This window comes from Ovis canadensis, chromosome 1 (genome assembly GCF_042477335.2).
Source record: "Ovis canadensis isolate MfBH-ARS-UI-01 breed Bighorn chromosome 1, ARS-UI_OviCan_v2, whole genome shotgun sequence".
Taxonomy (NCBI): Eukaryota; Metazoa; Chordata; class Mammalia; order Artiodactyla; family Bovidae; genus Ovis; species Ovis canadensis.
In genome coordinates this window covers 276,037,239-276,056,267 of record NC_091245.1, presented here as the reverse complement: position 1 = coordinate 276,056,267, position 19,029 = coordinate 276,037,239, and the positions used below count along the sequence as shown (strand labels likewise).

The 19,029-nt window shown below is 43.8% G+C and overlaps 1 long non-coding RNA gene across 2 annotated transcripts in view; it reads left to right on the top strand.

Annotated features, from left to right (window-relative positions):
* The first annotated feature begins 12,752 nt into the window (after positions 1-12,752).
* LOC138428217 (uncharacterized) overlaps positions 12,753-19,029 on the top strand; it is a 41,234-nt gene continuing 34,957 nt past the window's right edge. For both annotated transcript variants that reach the window (XR_011252347.1, XR_011252348.1), the window contains exon 1: positions 12,753-12,861. This is a non-coding gene — a long non-coding RNA (uncharacterized lncRNA). The remainder of the gene's footprint in view (positions 12,862-19,029) is intronic.

Here is a 19,029-nt window from a genome sequence, read left to right as displayed (position 1 = left end):
GTTCCTGAAAAGGAAAGTTTTGTGGTGTAGCATAATAAGGTTCCACGTAGAAAAGCATGAGGGCCCTGAGCACTTGGCGAGACCCATGTCATTCATCAGTCCTGCAAGTCTGATTGTGCCTCCACGCAGCGTGTCAGACAATCCCGTGGAAAAGGAGGCCAGGCAGACCGACATAACACCTCCAAGTGCATGTTTAGCTTGAAGGAGTGCTCTCTTTTTCCACTGTCTCATATTTGCCCATTTTCCTCTGCTTTGGTTCATTTGTATGCCACCTCAAGACCAGTGTTTACAAATTCCATTTCTGCTGCATCTCAAGAACACCCCATGCCCCCCTGCCTTGTTCTTGGGACCCTGCACACGTCACCTGTCCCCGCACCCCTCTGGGACATGGGGCGGGGGCTGCAAGGAGGTCGGGACCGCCATGCCCAGTGCTGAGGTGGCCCGTGGGACCGTACATAACCTGTTTCCCAAGGACTCCTGTGTGACAGCTTTTACTTCATATAATCAGAGTCCTTTTGGCCTGCCGACAGAGGTTGATCCTGGAAGCCTTACTGTTTCCGTTTTTGCAGAAAGCTCTTGATGAGAACATGTGTCTCGAGTGTATTGTCTGGGCTGCCCACGCAGCCAGCCGAGGCCCTAAACCCGAGTCACCTCTGAGGGCGTGGGCCCCGTGGGGAGGGGCTGGACACAGTCACGAGTATTCTGTGCAGTGAGCTCCTGGAGAGGAGAGGCACACAGTGGGCTCAGACAGCGTGCTCGCCCGGCGTCAGCCGTCTGCCGTCTCTCCCTGGCTGGAGGGGTCTGACGGGCAGCAAGCAAGAGGAACTGCTACTGTACCTGCTGTGTGGCTCTGTATTCTCTCCCCTTTCAAAGGCTGGAAGGTGGCTAGCCCGGCTGAGAGCAAAACTGAGGAGGGCTTAGTACAGTTGTCCTTTGAAATCAACCTGTGAAGAAACCAAGGGGAGAGCGCTCACAGGCCTTCTCGTTAAGCAAGGGGCAGGCCCAGCCCCAGAGCAGCTGGTTAGCGGCGCGCCTCCACCAGCCCCAGGCTCCCCCGCCCCAGTCCAGGCTCTTCCCTTTTTATCCCACACCCTGCTCAGCCCTGGCACGCCACTCAATGCCCCCTCCTCAGAGCCCCTTTCACGCTTTTCCTCCACCGCTTCCGACCAGCGTCGCTTGGCTTTTAATGGCTGAGCTGGATAAAGACAGCATATTTGAAGTAGGACGTGGAGAGCAGTGGTGGTAGGGTAAGGGTGGGCTTTTGTCATCGGAAATCATTGTGGCCTTACTCTGTTAGAACCTTGGATTCCTTACTTGTAAGGCCTGGGTAACTGTCTTGAGACCTGCTGGAGGTTGCTGACCCGGCCCACCACACGCCCTGGAGCCAGGGGTGGACCTGAAGCATGCTGAGCAGGCTGACAAGGACCTAGCTCTAAGAACAGTCCCCTGTGCCGGCGGTCGGCCTGTGAGCAAGGTACATGGTTTCCTCCGAGCACAGCGTGGAGCTGTCTCCATCCTCAGGAGCACTGATGGGCCCGGACTCTTGACCCTGCACGTTGTGCACTGGGAATGTTTAAAGCTGGCCTAAGGACACGTGCAGCTCTGACTCTGAGCCAGGTAACCTCAGTGACCCCACCTTAAAATAAATGGGTTGTAAAATATACTTACCGTTAACTGAATGAGGTGCCAGTAACTGGGAATGAGTGTCATGGTTTGGGCCGGTAGACGGGTTAGAGATGATGACAGCTGGCCTCAGTTCTCTTGCCTCAGTGTTCCCATGTCCCTTCTCCCTGGGACCCCTCCATTACTGCACCCCAGACTGACAGAGAAGCAGGGTCTTCTGCAGGTTGGGTGCCCAGAGGACCCAGGAAAAAAGGCCACGGTTGGTTTAGTAGCAAAACTCTGTAACAGCAGTTGCTCAATCATAGACTGCCAAGAGTCAACCAGTATTGCCTTGTCTTCACAGGCAGGAAGTGGCCCCTGAAAGGTAGTGAATACTGGTTTACAGTGCTATAGAAAAGAGCGCAAGTACTATCTCCCTCTAGAGTAAGGTGTATACTATGTATAGTATAGGATATTTATTATACTACATGTGCGTGCTAAGTTGCTTCAGTTGTGTTTGACTCTGCGATCCTATGGACCATAGCTCACCAGCCTCTCATGTCCATGGGATTCTGCAGGCAAGCTTTAGAGGGTTGTCATCTCCTCCAGGGGGTCTTCCCAAACCAAGGATCAAACCCACGTCTTTGATGTCTCCTGAATTGGCAGGGGGGTTCTTTACCACTAGTCCTACCTGGGCAGCCCATTATACTACGTACATACATACGCTGTATAGCAGTGTATAAACCGGGAGCTGACTGTGGCTCAGATCATGAACTCCTTATTGCCAAATTCAGACTTAAATTGAAGAAAGTAGGGAAAACCACCAGACCATTCAGGTATGACCTAAATCAAATCCCTTGTGATTATTCAGTGGAAGTGACAAATAGATTCAAGGGACTAGATCTGATAGAGTGCCTAAAGAACTATGGACAGAGGTGTGTGACATTGTAAAGGAGACAGTGATCAAAACCATCCCCCAGATAAAAGAAATGCAGAAAGGCAAAATAGTTATCTGAGAAGGCCTTACAAATAGATTAAAAAAGAAGCAAAAGGCAAAGGAGAAAAGGAAAGATATACCCATCTGAATGCAGAGTTCCAAAGAATAGCAAGGAGAGAGAAGAAAGGCTTCCTAAGCAATCAATGCAAAGAAAAAGAGAAAAACAGCAGAATGGGTGAGACTAGAGATCTCTTCAAAAAAAATTAGAGATACCAAGGGAACATTTCATGCAAAGATGGACACAATAAAGGACAGAAATGGTCTGGACCTAACAGAAGCAGAAGATATTAAGAAGAGGTGGAAGAACACACGAAGAACTGTACAAAAAAAATCTTCATGGCCCAGATAACCACGATTCTGTGATCACTCACCTAGAGCCAGACATCCTGGAGTGCCAAGTCAAGTGGGCCTTAGGAAGCGTCACTATGAACGAAGCTAGTGGAGGTGATGGAATTCCAGCTGAGCTATTTCAAATCCTAAAAGATGATGCTGTGAAAGTGCTGTACTCAATATGCCAGCAAATTGGGAAAACTCAGCAGCGGCCACAGGACTAGAAAAGGTCAGTGTTCATTCCTATCCCAAAGAAAGGCAATGGTAAAGAATGCTCACACTACCGCACAATTGCACTCATTTCACATGGTAGCCAAGTAATGCTAAAAATTCTCCAAGCCAGGCTTCAGCAATACATGAACCGAGAACTCCCAGGTGTACAGGCTGGATTTAGAAAAGGCAGAGAACCAAAGAACAAATTGCCGACATCAGTTGGATCATAGAGAAAGGAAGAGAATTCCAGAAAAGCATTGACTTCTGCTTCATTGACTATGCTAAAGCTTTTGACTGTGTGGATCACAACAAACTGCAGAAAATTCTTAAAGACATGGGAATGCCAGACCACCTGACCTGCCTTCTGAGAAATCTGTATGCAGATCAAGAAACAGCAATTAGAACTGGACATGGAACAACAGAGAGGAGTTCCCAGAGGGAAAGGAGTACGTCAAGGCTGTATATTGTCACCCTGCTTATTTAACTTATATGCGGAGCACATCATGGAAAATGCCAGACTGGATGAAGCACAAGCTGGAATCAAGATTGCAGGGAGAAATATCAATAACCTCAGATATGCAGATGATACTACCCTTCTGGCAGAAAGCGAAAAGGAACTAAAGAGCCTCTTCAAAGTGAAAGAGGAGAGTGAAAAAGCTGGCTTAAAACTCAACATTCAGAAAACTATGATGATGTCATCTGGTCCCATCACTTCATGGCAAATAGATGGGGAAACAATGGAAACAGTGACAGACTTTATTTTCTTGGACTCCAAAATCACTGCAGATGGTGACTGCAGCCATGAAATTAAAAGTTGCTTGCTTCTTGAAAGAAAAGCTGTGACCAACCTAGACAGACATATGAAGAAGCAGAGACATCACTTTACCAACAAAGGTCTGTCTAGTCAAAGCTATTGTTGTACCAGTAGTCAGGTATGGATGTGAGAATTGGACCATAAAGAGAGCTGAGCGCTGAGGAATTGATGCTTTTGAACTGTGGTGTTGGAGAAGACTCTTGAGAGTCCCTTGGACTGCAAGGAGATCCAACCAGTCCATCCTAAAGGAAATCAGTCCTGAATATTCATTGGAAGGACTGATGCTGAAGTTTAAGCGCTAATACTTTGGCCACCTGATGCGAAGAGTCAACTCATTAGAAAAGGCCCTGATGCTGGGAAAGATTGAAGGCAGAAGGAGAAGGGTAAGACAGATGACGGGATGGTTGGATGGCATCATTGACTCGATGGACATGAGTGAGCAAAACTGGACATGGAACAACAGACTGGTTCCAAATAGGAAAAGAAGTACCTCAAGGCTGTATATTGTCACCCTGCTTATTTAACTTCTATGCAGAGTACATCATGAGAAACACTGGGCTGGATAAAGCACAAACTTGAATCAAGATTGCTGGCAGAAATATCAATAACCTCAGATATGCAGGTGACACCACCCTTATGGCAGTGAAGAGGAACTAAAAAGTGAAGAGGAACTAAAAAGCCTCTGGATGAAAGTGAAAGAAGAGAGTGAAAAAGTTGGCTTAAAGCTCAATATTCAGAAAACTAAGATCATGGCATCCGGTCCCATCACTTCATGGCAAATAGATGGGGAAACAGTGGAAACAGTGTCAGACTTTATTTTTTTGGGCTCCCAAATCACCACAGATGATGACTATAGCCATGAAATTAAAAGATGCTTACTCCTTGGAAGGAAAGTTATGACCAACCTAGATAGCATGTTGAAAAGCAGAGACATTGCTTTGTCAACCAATGTCTGTCTAGTCAAGGCTATGGTTTTTCCAGTGGTCGTGTATGGGTGTGAGAGTGGACTATAAAGAAAGCTGAGTGCCGAAGAATTGATGCTTTTGAACTGTGGTGTTGGAGAAGACTTGAGAGTCCCTTGGACTGCAAGGAGATCCAACCAGTCTATACTAAAGGAAATCAGTGCTGAGTGTTCATTGGAAGGACTGACGCTGAAGCCAAAACTCCAATACTTTGGCCACCTGACGCAAGGAACTGACTGATTCATTTGAAAAAAACCCTGATGCTGGGCAAGATTGAGGGCAGGAGGAGAAGTGGATGACAGTGGATGAGATGGTTGGATGGCATCACCAACCAATGGGCATGAGTTTGGGCAAACTCCGGGAGTTGGTGATGAACAGGGAGGCCTGGCGTGCTGTGGTTCATGAGGTCGCAAAGAGTCAGACATGCCTGAGTGACTGAACTGAACTGAGCTGAGCAAACTCCAGGAGATGGTGAAGGACAGGGAGGCCTGGCGTGCTGCAGAGGGTGCAGGGTTGGACACGACTGAGCGACTGGACAACATCATAGCATATGCAGCACTATATGGCACTATTAATCTCTTTTGAGTTTCTATGTCTACTGCATGCAACAGTTCTAACTGTGTTAAGCTATTTAGAATATGAACATCTGGGTTTAAGTCCAGGACGCTGCATACACGTAGCCTGCTTCTTCAAGCCTTGGCCTTCATGCTTCTAGGACTGAGATCCTAATACTTGCAGCGTGGGACTGCTACCAGGACTAAGTGAGTGCTTTGTTTACTGTAGAGTTACAGTTAAGTTCTCGTTATTTCTGTTAGTTTTTATCGCCTAAGAAAATGACTTAATCTATACTCTTCAAGAAGGCTGTCAGTATTCGGTCCTATGGGACCCTTTGAAAGGGCCTGGGATTTGAATGAGCCACCACAAGGTGGCGCTAGATGCCAAATAGTCCCACTGGCCTTCCCCGGCCCCAGTCTTAATTGCAATTCAAGTGTGTCCATTTTTGTTGTCTTTGAAGAGGAAGGGCAAATCTTAGAAATATGTTTTCTAGGTCAACTTTAGCTCATAAGATCAATTTTTGCCTCACTGTGGGGATGAGAAAGGAAGGTGCTCTATCCAGCGTTCATTCTCCTTTGCCTACTTATGACAACATTGTTAGGCAGTGGACTCTGAAGCGGTCTGCAAGGCCTCTTCCTCATTCTCAGATGGTTCTGTGGACGTGCTTTTGTGCTTGTCTGGGTTTAAAGCAAGAGAGGGAACCGCAGCGTGGACCCTTGTTTCCCTCCCACGTTATTCAGTTAAACTTTGACAGCCTTTGGCTCCATATTTCACAGTTGTCCATCAAGGGAGGGGAAATCGTGAAATAAATTATGTCCACCAAGAGAGAAAAACACTCCAGGAGCAAGTTTGCTGTTGAGGAACAAACATTTAACAGAAACTTAAATAGGCTCCACTACCAAAAGCAAAAATAAAATCAGCTGTTTTTTTTTCTTTTTCTTCATTTTTGCATTCTGTGCCTCTCCGATGTGTGACATTTCACTGGATGGTGTTCAGTAGGTGCCAGCTGGACAGAGAGCCCCATGGGGTCCCTGTGGCTGAATCACAGGGTTGGAAGGGAGGAGAGCGCGGGCACGTGCTGAGGGGCAGCCCCAGCCAGGTCTTCACTAAGCCAGAGCAACAGAGAGGAACCCAAACCCGCAAGACACCAGAGGAAAGAGGAACAGGAAGAAAGATTACCGGAAACCTGAGTGCAGCAAGTGGCATCGCTTAGAAAGAGCATTTCCACACGTCCACAGCAGAAGCATCGTCTGCTGCGGTCTGGGATGGCCGCAGAGATGAGAACGTGGCCCACATCTCCTCCAGGATATCTTACCAAGCACATCTGGAAGAATATCAAAACTAGACGATTCCCAGAGGAATTATAACTGCTAAAAATACAGTCAACTCTATTGAATCATAGCAAGATCCTCTGTGACTCACCTCCCAACGTAATGGAAATAAAAAGAAAAATAAACAAGTGGGACCTAATTAGCTTTTGCACAGCCTAGGAAACTACAAACAGGGTGAAAAGATAACCCTCAGAGTGGGAGAAAATGAATAATGAATGAAACAACTGAAGAAGGATTAATCTCTAAAATATGCGAGCAGCTCATAAAACTGAATACCAGAAAAACAGCCCAACAGAAACTGGGCAAAAAGACCTAAACAGACTTTTCTCCAAAGAAGACATACAAATGGCTAATAAACACATGAGAAGATGCTCAACATGGCTCATTAGAGAAATGCAAATCAAAACTATAAAGAGATATCACCTCACACTGGTCACAATGGCCAAAAAGAAGCACAAATAATAAATGCTGGAGAGGGTGTGGAGAAAAGGGAACCCTCTTGGACTGTTGGTTGGAATATAAACTGATACAGCCGCTATGGAAGATGATATGGAGATTCCTAAACAAACTGAGAGTAGGACTTCACTTTCTCTTTGCACTTTCATGCATTGGAGAAGGAAATGTCAGCCCACTCCAGCGTTCTTGCCTGGAGACTCCCAGGGACGGGGGAGCCTGGTGGGCTGCAGTCCATGGGGTCGCTAAGAGTCGGCCATGACTGAGAGACTTCGCTTTCCCTTTTCACTTTCAAGCATTGGAGAAGGAAATGGCAGCCCACTCCAGCGTTCTTGCCTGGAGAGTCCCAGGGCCGGGGGAGCCTGGTAGGCTGCTGTCTATGGGGTCGCACAGAGTCGGGCACGACTGAAGCGACTTAGCAGCAGCAGCAGCAGAACTACCATATAACCCAGCAGTCCCACTACTTGGCATATACTCTGAGGAAACCGGAACTGAAAAAGGCGCGTGTGCCCCAGAGTCCATTGCAGCACTACTTACAATAGCTAGGACATGGAAGCGACCTAGATGTCCATCAACAGGTGACTGGATAAAGAAGTGTGGTATAGACACAACGGAATATTACTCAGCCACAAAAAGGAACACATTTGAGTCAGTTCCAACGGGGTGGAAGAACCTAGAGCCTCTCATACAGAGTGAAGTAAGTCAGAAAGAGGAAGACTGCCATCCTATATAAATGCATGTGTATGGGATCTGGGAAGATGATACTGATGAACCTATTTACAGGGCAACAGTGGAGACGCAAGACAGAACTTATGGACACGGGTGGGGGGAAAGGGGGGAGGGATGAATGGAGAGACTGACGTGGAAGCACACACACAGATAACCAATGGGGGCTTGCTGTGTGACCCAGGGAGCTCAAGCCGGGGCTCTGTGACAACCTAGAGGGGTGGGAAAGGGTGGGAGGGGGGAGGGGGGTCCAGAGGGAGGGGACGCGTGCGCCTATGGCTGACTCACACTGTTGTGTGTCAGAGATCAACACAATTCACTGAAGCAGTTTTCCTTCAATTAAAAATAAATAAGTTTGGAAACAAAAAAAAATACATAGTCAACTCTAATTAGAAATAATCATAAGTAAATTAAGGCTCCTTTTTCCTATGAAAGGAATAAAGCTTGAGAAAAAAAGCTCCATGCTGGTAAACAAATAAATGTTCAGACTTTTTTTCAATTATAGATGATGCTTTTCCTTCTCCATACTTTGCTGAAATGTCCATGTTTTCTGTAATGAGCATATATTCTTTCTACAGTAAGGGAAAAAGTGATCTAGCCCTCAGGACGCCTTTCAAAACCTCTTGGGTTCAATTCAGTTCAGTCACTCAGTTATGTCCGATTCTTTGCGACCCCATGAATCGCAGCACTCCAGTCCTCCCTGTCCATCACCAACTCCTGGAGTTCACTCAGACTCATGTGCATTGAGTCGGTGATGCCATCCAGCCATCTCATCCTCTGTCATCCCCTTCTCTTCCTGCCCACAATCCCTCCCAGCATCAGAGTCTTTTCCAATGAGTCAACTCTTCGCATGAGGTGGCCAAAGTACTGGACTTTCAGCTTTAACATCAGTCCTTCCAATGAACACCCAGGACTGATCTCCTTTAGAATGGACTGGTTGGATCTCCTTGCAATCCAAGGGACTCTCAAGAGTCTTCTCCAACACCACAGTTCAAAGGCATCAATTCTTCAGCACTCAGCTTTCTTCACAGTCCAACTCTCACATCCATACATGACTACTGGGAAAACAATAGCCTTGACTAGATGGATCTTTGTTGACAAAGTAATGTCTCTGCTTTTCAATATGCTATCTAGGTTGGTCATAACTTTTCTTCCAAGGAGTAAGCATCTTTTAATTTCATGGCTGCAGTCACCATCTGCAGTGATTTTGGAGCCCCCAAAAATAAAGTCTGACACTGTTTCCACTGTTTCCCCATCTAATTCCCATGAAGTGGTGGGACCAGATGCCATGATCTTTGTTTTCTGAATGTTGAGCTTTAAGCCAACTTTTTCAGTTTCATCAAAAGGCTTTTTAGTTCCTCTTCACTTTCTGCCATAAGGGTGGTGTTACCTGCATATCTGAGGTTATTGATATTTCTGCCGGCAATCTTGATTCCAGCTTGTGCTTCTTCCAGCCCAGTGTTTCTCATGATGTACTCTGCATAGAAGTTAAATAAGCAGGGTGACAATATACAGCCTTGACGTACTCCTTTTCCTATTTGGAACCAGTCTGTTGTTCCATGTCCAGTCCTAACTGTTGCTTCCTGACCTGCATCTAAGTTTCTCAAGAGGCAGGTCGGGTGGTCTGGTATTCCCATCTCTTTCAGAATTTTCCACAGTTTCTTGTTATCCACATAGTCAACGGCTTTGGCATAGTCAATAAAGCAGAAATAGATGTTATTTTGGAACTCTCTTGCTTTTTCCATGATCCAGCAGATGTTGGCAATTTGATCTCTGGTTCCTCTGCCTTTTCTAAAACCAGCTTGAACATCTGGACATTCACGGTTCACATATTGCTGAAGCCTGGCTTGGAGAATTTTGAGCATTACTTTACTAGCATGTGAGATGAGTGCAATTGTGCAGTAGTTTGATCATTCTTTGGCATTGCCTTTCTTTGGGATTGGAATGAAAACTGACCTTTTCCAGTCCTGTGGCCACTGCTGAGTTTTCCAAATGTGCTGGCATAGTGAGTGCAGCACTTTCACAGCATCATCTTTCAGGATTTGAAATCGCTCAACTGGAATCCCATCACCTCCACAAGCTTTGTCCGTATTGAGGCTTTCTAAGACCCACTTGACTTCACATTCCAGGATGTCTGGCTCTAGATGAGTGATCACACCATTGTGATTATCTTGGTCTTGAAGATCTTTTTTGTACAGTTTTTCTGTGTATTCTTGCCACCTCTTCTTAATATCTTCTGCTTCTGTTTTAGGTCCATACCATTTCTGTCCTTTATCGAGCCCATCTTTGCATGAAATGTTCCCTTGATATCTCTAATTTTCTTGAAGAGATCTCTAGTCTTTCCCATTCTGTTGTTTTCCTCAATTTCTTTGCATTGATCACTGAAGAAGGCTTTCTTATGTCTCCTTGCTATTCTTTGGAACTCTGCATTCATATGCTTATATCTTTCCTTTTCTTCTTTGCTTTTCGCTTCTCTTCTTTTCACAGCTATTTGTAAGGCCTCCCCAGACAGCCATTTTGCTTTTTTGCATTTCTTTTCCATGGAGATGGTCTTGATCCCTGTCTCCTGTACAATGTCACAAACCTCATTCCATAGTTCATCAGGCACTCTATCTATCAGATCTAGGCCCTTCAATCTATTTCTCACTTCCACTGTATCATCATAAGGAATTTGATTTAGGTCATACCTGAATGGTCTAATGGTTTTCCCTACTTTCTTTAAGTCTGAATTTGGCAATAAGGAGTTCATGATCTGAGCCACAGTCAGGTTAAATGAGCTGAAATCCTCGTGACAAATCTGCTAGAAAAGCCTTGTCCACCCTTGAGATTCTTACCGACCAGGAGCTGGAAGACACCTCCTGGGAGTAAGAGGATGGGTGTCTCAGGACAGTCTTTTTGCGCCCAGTGCTCTGGAGTCTTGGGGAGGTGCCTTGGAAGGGGGTTTCATCTGCTGCTTTCGTCTTTCCCTGGCTGCTTTGAGTTTGGAAATGCATATTCTTCAGTCCCTTGGGGAAATTTACTCGAATTATTCCTCACCACTAAAACAAACACACATGTACCCCACCTATGTTTTTTCTTTCTGGAACTTTCATTAGGAAAACGTTGAGCTTCCTGAACTGATGCCATCATTTTGCAATCCGTCCTCTCCTTCTCTGCCATCTTCTTTCTTAGCATTTTGCTTTCTGGGAGATCTTGCTCGCCATCTTTTCAGTGAGTTTTTAAATTTCTGCTTTTATAATTTTAATTTCCAAGAACTCTTTTTTATTCTTTCAATGTCCATTTTAAAAATAGCAACTGAGTCTTATTTCACAGAAGTAATGTCCTCTCTGATCTAAGGCATACACTCTGCACAGGGGCAGTATTGTCTCCCAAAGGAGCAAAAATCAGTTCTTTGAAGTTTGGTCAAAAATGTTAGATATTGCAATAATTTGTGACTCTCCAAAACTCAGTCCTTTTTATACTGTTCATGGGGTTCTCAAGGCAAGAATCCTGAAGTGGTTTGCCATTCCCTTCTCCAGTGGACCACATTCTGTCAGACCTCTCCACCATGACCCGTCTATCTCGGGTGGCCCTGCACAGCATGGCTCATAGTTTCATTGAATTAGACAAGGCTGTGGTCCATGTGATCAGACTGGTTAGTTTTCTGTGATTGTTGTTTTCTCAACCCTATTTGACAAAGTCATATTCTTCAATATTTAATTTTTCATTGGGGAAAAAATAAGTTTTGATTCTAATTTTTCTCCTTAGAGGTGAGGTTTAGGTTTTCATCTCCCTGTATAGTTTCTGTATTAGTCTGGATTCTCTGGAGAAAGCAGAGCAATATATATAATTATATATAATATATATTGTATGTATAATAATATATATTTATAGTTATATAAATATATGATATTTATTTGGTCAGTGTTTTATTATAATTTTGTTATTTGATTTTATCCACACAGTTAGATGTTTTTTATCTTCTCAAACAAGTGAAGACATTTAACAGACAGACAAATGGATGGATTTGGGGGGTTTATGAAGGATAATATAAACTTAGCAAAACAAATAAATGTCTGATATTGAAGATGAAAAAACAGGAGGGGAATAGAGAAATTCACAACAAAGCAAAGAGATGGGTAATTTAAAGATAAATGAGAGAGAGAGGTTGGTTTACTATAAGGAGTTGGCTCACACAGTTATGGAGGCTGGGAAGTCCAGGATCTACAGTATTCAAGCTGGGGGCCTCGGGGAGCAGACAGGATAATTTCAGCCTGCGTCTGACAGCCTGAGAAGCAAGACTGTTGTTGTTTAAGTTCAAGTCTGAGTCTGAAAGCAGGAGAAGACCAATGACCCAGATACAGACAGGCAGGGAGAATTCTTTCTCACTCAGGCTTTCATTCTGTGCAGGTCCTCAGCAGATTGGGTGAGGCCCACTGACACGGGGAGGGCAATCTGCTCGACTCAGCCTACTGACGCAAATGTTGGCCTCATCCAGAAACACCCTCACAGACACACTTAGAAATAATATCTAACCTATCCGGATGTTCAGAGGCCCAGTCATCACCCTCCATTTACTTTTTTTTTTTCCCTTTCCTGTTTTGGTTTCTACCTTTCTTGTTAGAGGCTCTCCTCAGATTTGTGGGGAACCTTGGTTTTCCATTCATATTTTAAAATGGGGAGCTAAAAGCTGCTGAGAACTTTGCGCATCAGGGGGAGTTGATAACGTGGGCTTCTCTCTATGGCAATCCACCTGTTGCCTTATGTAACCCACATTTTTATATCTTTAGGTCTCTCCAGAAAGTATCTTCCAGTATGTGCCTGGAAGACACCGTCCTAGCTACCCGTGGTCTGGGAGCCAAGCCAGCGAAGAGTGGGGCAGATCTCAGCCCTTGGCACGTAAGCTTTCTCTCAGTTCACTGTGAGAATCTCTAGTATCGCGCTGTCTTCAGTCCAGTGCCCCGTCCTCATGGCTGCCTGCTGTGCCTTTATCCAGAGACTTGTGTTTTCAGCCGTTTCGTCTTGTTGCGGGCTTGGGGCCATGCAGTGGTCTGGCTGTGTGAACACGGGGAAGAGACACTCTCCAATGACTTTCACCCAGTGCCATCTGCACCCACACTTCTGGAAACAGCTGGTACCGCCAAGTACTGGGCCACAGAGCCTGTGGGAGTTCTCAGCAGGCTGAGTTGCTCCTTGCCTTTCCTCACCCTAGGCCTCAGATTCAGCTTGTCATCTGCAAGTCAGTGGCTACTCATCCTTCTGTGTTCAAGCCCCACCACATTTTATTGTCTCTGTGTGGTTTTGTGCAGTGCAGGATCCTTTTGCTGTCATATTCTAGGGTTTCCAGAAGGAGCTGGAGGAAGTCCCTGCGTGTAGTCTGCACGTGAGGACTGAGTGACTCCGTGGGCTGGGAAGGAAAAGGTAGCACATGGGTTGGTGGACAGGTTGAGCAGGAGGCAGATGGCATGCTGGCTGAGGGTAAAGGGCCTGGCAGACCTGCAGGGGCAGAGACAAGGAGGGGGAGCTGAACTGAGTGGTGCAGCCTTAGAACTTAGGAGAGCTCCGTTCCAGGTACTGCCTCAGCAGAGTCCAAAGGGGTTGCTGAATCAGGATCAGAAAGCAGCTTCAAGCCGTATCCAAGAGTGTGCATCAAGAACCTTAGAAATAGCTGTAATTTTACTCCATTAACTTCATTTGTAGAATTCTTTCCTAAGAAGAGAAAGTATATAATATACTTATAATATATATACTTTCCTAAGAAAAGTTACTATATATACATAGTATTACTGTATATATGGTATATATAATATATAGGCTATTATATATAGGCTTATTTCACTTAGTATAATGTCCTCAAGCTGCATCCATGTGGTAGCATGTGACAGAATTTCCTTCCTACTTAAGGAAGGAAATAAAATAAAATTCCATTTTATGTATATACCACACTTTGCTCATCTATCTATCTATCTATCTATCTATTGTTATTGTCATTCAGTCACTAAGTCACGTCCAACTCTGTGACCCCATAGACTGCAGCATGCCAGGCTTCTCTGTCCTTCGCTATCTCCTTGAGCTTGCTCAAACTCATGTTCATTGAGTCGGTGATGCCATCCAAGCATCTCATCCTCCGTCACCCCCTTCTCCTCTTGCCCTCAATGTTTCATAGTATCAGGGTCTTTTCAAATGAGTCAGCTCTTCACATCAGGTGGCCAAAGTATTGGAGCTTCAGCTTCAGCATCAGTCCTTCCAATGAATATTCGCAGTTGATTTCCTTTAGGATTGACTGGTTTGATCTCTTGCAGTCCAAGGGACTCTCAAGAGTCTTCTCAAGCACCACAGATCAAAAGCGTCATTTCTTCGGTGCTCAGCTTTCTTTATGGTCCAACTCTCACATCCATACATGACCACTGGAAAAACCATAGCCTTGACTGTATGGACTTTTGTTGGAAAAGTGATGTCTCTGCTTTTGAATTCACTATCTAAGTTTGTCATAGCTCTTCTTCCAAGGAGTAAGCGTCTTCTAATTTCATGGCTGCAGTCACTGTCCACAGTGATTTTGGAGCCCAAGAAAACGAAATCTGATACTGTTTCCATATTTTCCCCATCTATTTGCCATGATCTTCATTTTTTGAATGTTGAATTTTAAGCCAACTTTTTCACTTTCCTCTTTCATCTTCATTAAGAGGCTCTTTAGTTCTTCTTCGCTTTCTGCCATTAAAGTGATATCATCTGTATATCTGATGTTGTTGATATTTCTCCTAGCAATCTTGATTCCAGCTTGTGCTTCATCCAGCCCTGCGTTTCGCATGATGTACTCTGCATATAAGTTAAATAAGCAGGGTGAGAATATATAGCCTTGATGTATTTGCCCAATTTGGAACCAGTCTGTTGTTCCATGTCTGGTTCTGTTGCTTCTTGACCTGCAAACAGGTTTTTCAGGAAGCAGGTAAGGTGGTGTAGTATTCCCGTCTTACTAAGAATATTCCACAGTTTGTTGTGATCCACACAGTCAAAGGCTTTAGCATAGTCAATGAAGCAGAAGTCGATTAAAAAAAAAAACTTAGGAAAGTATATGTATTATATAAATAATATATATAGAGTTTTTCCACAAAGACATTCATTAGCAGCATTTTTATAATACTAGAAATTAGAAATTTTAGAAACAGTCTAAACCCAGGCTCAACACATGATGGCCTTCCTCTTACTTTTGCAGATGCATTTGTACTGAAGCACAGCCACCCTCAAGGACATATTGTTTACATCTTCTTTCCTGCTGTAACAGCAGAGACTATGGCCAACAAAGCCTAAAATATTTACTATCTGGTCCTTTAAGAAACAGTTTGCTGACTTCTGATTTGAATAACTAGTAGAAGAATGGTTAAGCCAGTTAAGGGGCATCACACCAGTTTACCAGCTATTTTTTAACTGGTAAAGAAAAAAACCCCAAATTTACTATTTTAACCATTTTTAAGTGTACAGTCCAATAGTGTTAACTATACTCACATTGTTGTGAAATAGAACTTCATCTTGCTAAACTGAAACTCTCCACCCATTAAATAAGATTTCCCTTTCCCCAGCCTTGTATTCGGCTTTCTGTTTCTATGAATTTGAATACTTTAGATACCTCAGATGAGTGGAATCATACAAGTTTTATCTTTTTGTGCCTGACTTATTTCACTTAGCATAATACCCTCAAGCTTCATCCATGTTGTAGCATGTGACAGAACTTCCTTCCTGCTTAAGGAAGGAAATAAAATTAGAATTCCATTTTATGTATATTCCACACTTTGTTCATCAATCAACAAATATTTGGGATGCTTCTACCTTTGGTTGTTGTGAGTAATGCTGTTGTGAACATGGTGTACAAATATTTCCATGAGACTCTGCTTTTAATTCTTTGGCTATAAACTCAGAAGTAGAATGGCTGGATCATATGGTAGTTCTATTTCTAAGTTTGTGAGGAACCTCAGTGCCATTTTCCATAGCAGCTGTACTATCTCCCCTTTTTACTGAAGTATTATAGTTGACATACAGCATCTTGTTAGTTTCAGGTGGGCAGCACAGTGATTTGACATTTATATGCAACACAAATTGATCACCATGATAAATCTAGTCACTATGCATGATAAATCTAGTCAATTGCGTCCGACTCTATGAGACCCCATGGACTGTAGCCTGCCAGGCTCCTCTGTCCATGGGATTCTCCAGGCAAGAGTACTGGAGTGGGTTGCCATGCCCTCCTCCAGGAATCTTCCCAACCCAGAGGTCAAACTTGCATCACTAACATCTCTTGCATTGGCAGGCAGGTTTTTCCTCACTGCTAACACTGCCTGGGAAGGCCCCTGGTAACCATCTGCCACCATAAAAAGTTATTACAACTGACTATGCCCCCTATGCTGTTACATACACTACAGCCCCATAAGTTATTTGTCTTATAAGTAGCAGTCTGCACCTCTTAATCCCATTCACTTCTTTCGCCCGGCTCCCCGCCTGCTCCCCTCTGGCCGCCAGCGGTTTGTTCTCTGTATCTAAGACTTTCCGTTTTGTTGCGCATGTTTATTTCTTTTGTTTTTTAGATTACATATATAAGTGAAACCATACAGTATTTGCCTTTCTCTGTATGACTTACTTCACTTATAATAATACTAAGTGAATCCACATTGTGACAAATGGCAAGTTTTCCTTTTTTTTTTTTTAATGGCTGGGTAATATACCCTTGTGTATACAGTTAACCCTTGAATAACCCCAGGAGTTATAGGTACCAGCCCTCTGTGTGGTTGTAAATCCATGGTGGGCCGGTGGTTAAGAATCCACCTGCAAATGCAGGGAACACAAGTTTAGTTCCGGCACCGGGAAGACGCCACATGCCGAGGAGCAGCTAAGCCCGTGCTCCACAGCTGTCCTGTGCTCTGGAGCCTGCGGCCGCAGCCACTGAAGCTGCATGCCTAGAGCCTGTGCCCACGAGGAGAGAAACCTCCAGAATGAGAATCCCGCACCTCACAGCTAGAGAGGAGCCCGCGCTCGCCAGAACGAGAGAAGCGCTCCTGCAGCAAAGACCCAGCACAGCCAAAAGTAAATTTAAAAAATCTGTGTATAACTTTTGATTTGGCCCTCTATATCCACAATTCAATCTACAGGTAACTCTACAGACTCCACCAACTGTATACTGTGTAGTAATAGCAGTTATTTATTGATAAACAATGTGTAAGTGGACCCGCGCAGTTCATCCTCACGGTTCTCAAGGGCCAACTGCATGCATCGCCCTCCATCTGCTCCTGTATGGATGGACACAGGGGGTTTCCATTTCTTGGCTGTTGTAAATAGTGCTCCAGTGAATGTAGAAGTGCATATATCTGTTTGAATTAGTGTTTTCATTTTTTTCAAATAAGTACCCAGAAGTAGAATTGCTGGATCATATGATAGTTCTATTTTTAATTTTTTGAGGAACCTCCATACTGTTTTCCATAGTGGCTGCACTAATTTATGTTCCCACCAACCGTGCATGCAGGTTCTGCTTTCTCCACAATCTTGCCAATGCTTTGTTGTCTTTTTGATAATGAAATAATAGATAACTTTCTGACAGGTGTGAGGTGATATCTCCTTGTGGTTTTGACTTGCATTTCCTTCATGATTAGTGATGTCTATTCATATGTCTATTGATCATCTGTATATCTTCTTTGGAAAAATGTCTATTCAGGTTCTCTGCCCATTTTTTAATTATTGTTTTTCTCAATGTTGAGTTGTGTGAGTTCTGTTCATAGTTTAGCCATTAAACCTTTATTGGACATATTGTTTACAAATATCTTCTCCCATTCAGTTGGTTGCCTTTTTAATTTGTTGATGGCTTCCTTTGTTGTGCAAAAGCTTCTTAGTTTGATGTAGTCCCATTTGTTTATCTTTGTTTTTGTTTCCCTTGCCTGAGGAGACAAATCCAAAATAATATTGCTAAAATCAATGTCAAAGATATACTGGCTATGTCCTATGGTTTCAAGTCTTACATTTAAGTCTTTAATCTGTTTTGAGTTTATTTTTGTAAATGGTGTATAATAGTAGTACAGTTTCTTTTTTCTTTTCCTTTTTTTAAAATCTTTTGCATGTAGCTGTCTAATTTTTCAGCACCATTTAATGAAGAGACCATTTCTTCCCCTCCTTCCTTTGTTGTGAATTAACTGATCATGTCCATGTGGGTTTAGTTCTGAGCTGTCTATTCTGTTCTATAGATCTATGTGTTTTTTAATATAAATTTATTTATTTTAATTGGAGGTTAATTACTTTACAATATTGTATTGGTTTTGCCATACATCAACATGAATTCGCCACAGGTATACACGTGTTCCCCATCCTGGAACCCCCTCCCTTCTCCCTCCCCGTACCATCCCTCTGGTCATCCCAGCCCCAAGCATCCAGTATCATGCATCAAACCTGGACTGGTGATTCGTTTCATACATGATATTATACGTGTTTCGATGCTGTTCTCCCAAATCATCCCACCCTTGCCCTCTCCCACAGAGTCCAAAAGACTGTTCTATACATCTGTTTCTCTTTTGCTGTCTCACATACAGGGTTATCGTTACCATCTTTCTAAATTCCATATATATGTGTTAGTATACTGTATTGGTGTTTTTCTTTCTGGCTTACTTCATTCTGTATAATAGGCTCCAGTTTCATCCACTTCATTAGAATTGATTCAAATGTATTCTTTTTAGTGGCTGAGTAATACTCCATTGTGTATATGTACCACAGCTTTCTTATCCATTCGTCTGCTGATGGACATCTAGGTTGCTTCCATGTCCTGGCTATTATAAACACTGCTGTGATGAACATTGGAGTACACGTGTCTCTTTCAATTCTGGTTTCCTCGGTGTGTATGCTCAGCAGTGGGATTGCTGGGTCATAAGGCAGTTCTATTTGTAGTTTTTTAAGGAATCTCCACACTGTTCTCCATAGTGACTGTAATAGTTTGCATTCCCACCAACAGTGTAAGAGGGTTCCCTTTTCTCCACACCCTCTCCAACATTTATTGCTTGTAGACTTTTGGATAGCAGCCATTCTGACTGGCATGAAATG